Here is a 5,000-nt window from a genome sequence, read left to right as displayed (position 1 = left end):
ACTATGTTTCCTTGATTTACAACAGAAAGTAGGAGGCACACCTACTGCCACCTTTCTCTGCAAAATATAAGACCCTTTCCCTTCCCCTCCTGTCCTTTAGTGATGGCTTAGCCATCTCGATTCCTGTGGCCGGTATTCTACAATCACCCCGCTTGGCGGGCTGACTGGGTTACTGGCCGGGCTCCTACAAAGGCAGTTAGGTTGCCGCTTCGACCATCTCCCTAACGGAAGCAAAGCTCCGGGAAAGGTTGAGCCGGCCCTGACGGCTGCCGGTGGGAAACCCATTATTCTTTTGACTATTCTTCAGTCCTCCCTGGGTTTGCCATCCACAAACCCTGTAACCGTCAGTACAGCCGGCAACAGAAATTGTGGCTGGATGGAAGCTAGAATCAATGAATTCCTCCCCTTCCATTTGAATCCCCATTCTTGAAAGAAGGCATTAGAGACAGTAGTCCCTATCCCCCTAATTATTGTACTTCACTATAATAATACGGTAGTCTTTCTTTCCATTCTTTTTCTCTCTCTGTCGTCTAGTGCCGTCAGGTACTAGCCTAACCCAGTAGCATACCGGCAAAACTACAGTATAAGACAATGCAGGAGACAGTATTCCTTTGGTATAACAATACAGCAGTTAGAAAACTACAGTATATAACGATGCAGTAGTACGAAATTTCCAACATACGCGGCGTATCCTTTCACAGTCCATTGTTAAGTATTCCTTAAACATTCTGATGTACCCTAGATCATCGGAACACCAATGATTACCTTACAGTATTAATATTCTATAAGTGGTGGAGTTAGTGTTGGTATCCACTTACTCCAGCTCTACGTTCGAGAGTTATTCTACTCTGTATTTTCCCTAATAAGGAAATTAAAAAGTTAATATTGTGGGAGGTCACAGCAATTGCCTGGAGGGGAAGCACAGATATGTGTCTTTCCTACTTTTTTTCTAGCTTACTCTCCCAAGCTATGATAATAATAGTATTGTATACTATTTTATGCATGTGAAAATTTATCAGTGATATAAATTACCCCATACTCATATCACACTTTCTTTCCTTACAAGAGGAGGCTAAGGTGAAGTGTGCCATCCTGTTCTGCAACCACAAAAGTAAGGACTTTTTTGGCCACAAGATGTACAGGTCTCATGCCCCCTGCTCCATCGCAACTGTAACCATGAGGTATTGGGATTCGAAGGGTTGTACCGTCTGGTCAGCCCTGATGACCGAAGGATTCGGTGCAGATATCCTCGAGACAACGGAGTCAAGGGATACAGCAAGGGAAACGCTTCCGAAGAGGGTAAGAGGGTTCCAAAAGAACTCTCCGGGACCTTACCTGCCCAAGGACGCTATGAGATGCCCTCTGTTCCCTAAGGCCCAATCCGACGCGGTTGTGCCTCAGACACAGGTCAAGCCTCCCTTCATCCAGCTGATGATAGAGGCTGACATCAACAAGGCACATGAAGGCATGGACATCCACCAAGAACAGATGTTGGAGGTGTCCACAGACACTGGAAAGGATCTTCTGCAAGAAAATCCTGAAGAAGATGTGGCCCAGCCACCCACGGAGGAAGAGGGATCCGTATCAACAATAATAGAAGACCCCCAGTTTTCTGTGACGGCATATCAACCTGTGCCGTCAACTTCTTCAGCCCCATCTGAAACCGCTGATAGCCAAGAGCGAGGCGCTCCTAGGACAGCTTCAACAGATAATGGAGTCGTTCCGTAATAAACAACAAGAGATGAGGAGGGAAGTTACAGAAGCGAAACGCTCGGCGCGTTCTCAGAGGCTCTCACAAGCCTATCAAAGTCTCTGACTTACCTCAATGCTCCGAAACCAACCCCTGGAGGTATGCGGAGTATATGCGGAGCCTTTGTAGGGTGACGGCCAGATCCGTTTTCATTAATAGAAAATGGGAATATTATAAAGTGGGGTGGACTGTGGCCGTCATTCTAAAATCGAGTTCATAGAAAACTGGAATATTCTGAATTGTGGCCGTCGTTCTATAAACGATTTTGGCGGGAGAAGCTAACTTAAAAAACCCACCTAACCTATGCTAAAAGCTGTATCCTTACCCAGGGGGGCTGCGCCCCCCCCGGACCCCCCGCCCCCCCTCACCTACTACGGGAGCGAGAAGATTCGTGGCCGGAGTAAGAACTCGAGCCACAAATTTTCAGGTAATTTAGGGTTTTCGGCAAAAAACAAAAAAGTGTGCGTTTAAGCACATATTTAAGATCCGTAGACCATTTCCAAACGTTTTTATTCGATACAAGATAACAGTCGGAGCAATAATAAGCAAATTAGGACGCTTGGCCGTATCGCTACAAACTACCCGTATATGCCTATGATGAATGGAAACTGTACATCTTCGAGAAGATGGGGGCCAAACCCCTCGAAGATCTCCAATTCTGGACTAACATTTCGGCTTACCCAGAATTTTACGTGAGATTGCGGGATGAACCAGCATCTCATGAGGAGACGGAACCTAAGGAGGTTATGATCTTTGACCATGACAAGGTGCAGGCTATCTTGACAAGTACCTTGAAGAAAGCCGGCTATACCAACTCGAAGGTTTCAGCTTTCAGTAAGAAGCACCCTACCTTCATTGCTTCTTCCTCCAGAGCTTTCCCCTTTTTGGCCAAAGCTCTCAACTGCGCGCTGAAAGCAGTTGACGCTGGCAAACCATGCCCCATGCTAGAGGAGTGCAGACCATTGTCTCTAGCTCTGCCTACCTGCGAGAAGGAATGGAATGAGGTTCATCTAAACTTCTCAGTCTCGAAAATAGATCCAGAGATAGCAGGACAACAGTTCAATGAGAACCTTCCAAAGTTGTCAGAACATCTCTTGAGAGGAGAACACGAGACAAAAGAGAGACTAGCTGCCTCTTTGTCTCTCCAGAACTGTATGGAGATGTGTGCAGACCTTTCAAATACCCCATATATGTACATGGTCCTAGCCAAGACTCACATAGCTACCCTTTTTAAGAACATGTATGCTTTCGTGAAGGCCAGGAGGGCCTGTAGAGAGCATGTGTTTGCCAATGCAACGGTCAAACACGAACCAAGGAAGTTGATCACTCCATGCATCTGGGGCAAGGACCTCTTCCTAAAAGAAGTGGTCCAGGAGGTCATTGTAAAAGTTGTCACGGAGAATAGGAACCTTCTCCAGAATTGGGTCATGTCTTCCAAGAGGATATCGTCCTCCGACGCTGATCCTCAACCCAAGAACAGGAAGAAAAAGAAGCCACGGGTGTCTCACAGTCCTGCACAACATCCAACTGTCACCATGACCACAATGCCCTAAATGGTTGCCCAGCCGCAAACCACCTTCCAAATGGTGCCCAAGCAGCTGGTAGCTCAGTCGCCGATATTTAATCCAGGCTTTGAGAGGCACACCCCTACCTTTCGCCCTAGAGGCAGAGGCTCTAGAAGAGCCTCCTCAAGAAACCCCTCTAGGGGTACAGGAGAACGTGGTCAAGGTAACAAACCCTCTGGAACATCTCAGCAGTGAGAAGCTCCAGGTAGGAGGAAGACTCTACCACTTTCGGGATTGTTGGACCTTCGATCCCTAGGCCCACAGCCTAATCAAGAATGGACTTTGGTGGAAATTGAGCAAAACTCCCTCTTTTCCTCAATTCTTCCAACACTCCACCCCCTTATTGGACGAATATACCTCAGAACTCTTTAGAAAATAGTTAATAAGGAAAACGAAGTCCATCAAATTCCAGGGAAGGCTCTTTTGTGTTCCCAAGAAGGACTCAAACAAACTAAGAGTCATTCTGGACTTGTCTCCATTCAGCAAGCTCATCGAGAACAACAAGTTCCAGATGTTAAGCCTACAACACATAAGGACCCTGTTACCAAAAGGGGCATACAGTCTTGATAGACCTGGCAGATGCTTATTGGCACCTACCAGTCAGCCGCCCCCACTCCTCCTACCTAGGATTCAGGTTACAGAAGACAAAGTATGTCTTCACAGCCATGCCTTTCGGACTAAACATAGCCCAAAGGATATTCACAAAACTCACAGACACAGTCGTCCAACAAACAATGCTTAGAAGGCATTCAGGTAGTAACATACTTGACGACTGGCTGGTGTGGGAGGCATCCAAGACAGCTTGTCTGCAGGCAGCCACAAAGGTGATTCAGTTCCAGGATCACCTGGGCTTCAAGATCAACTACAAGTCTTGCCACTCTCCAGCTCAGGAGTTTCAATGGTTAGGAATCTATTGGAACTTGCAGTCACATCGCCTCTACATTCCACTGAAAAAGAGGAGAGAGATTGCGGGATCTGTCAGGACACTACTGAAATTCAACAAGATTTCAAGATGCCAACAGGAAAGAGTTTTGGGCTCTCTCCAGTTTGCAGCAGTGACAGACCCCGTGCTAAAAGCACAACTAGAGGATGCGTCAGGAATCTGGAGAAGATACGCATCTAACCCTCGAAGAGATCAACAGAGATTAACACCAACCCCACTGCAGTCACTTCTAAGGCCGTGGATAAAGGTCAAGAGCCTGACAAGGAAACTAACCTTACAACCACCTCAACCTTCAGTGGTCATTCACACAGATGCCTCACCAGAAGGATGAGGAGGCCATTCCCATCAGAGGAAAGTGCAAGACAACTTGTCGTACCAGTTCAAGACTTTTCATATCAACATCCGGGAAGCCATGGCAGTCTTCGTAACGTTGAAGATACTATCCCCTCGCAGATCAGCCCATATCAGGTTGGTCTTGGACAGCGAAGTAATAGTGAAACGTCTGAACTGACAAGGCTGGAGATCACCTTATATCAATCACGTGATGTTAGCCATCTTTCACTTGGCAAAGAAGAAAAGATGGCACTTATCAGCAGTTCACCTGCAAGGGTTCCACAATGTGACGGTAGATGCTCTATCCAGGCAAAAGCCGATAGAGGCAGAATGGTCCCTAGACGCAGATTCATACTCCTTCATTTTGGTAAAAGTCCCGGAACTGCATATCGACCATTTCGCAATGAGC

This window comes from Palaemon carinicauda, chromosome 17 (assembly GCF_036898095.1).
Source record: "Palaemon carinicauda isolate YSFRI2023 chromosome 17, ASM3689809v2, whole genome shotgun sequence".
Taxonomy (NCBI): domain Eukaryota; kingdom Metazoa; phylum Arthropoda; class Malacostraca; order Decapoda; family Palaemonidae; genus Palaemon; species Palaemon carinicauda.
This window is presented reverse-complemented; position numbering follows the sequence as displayed.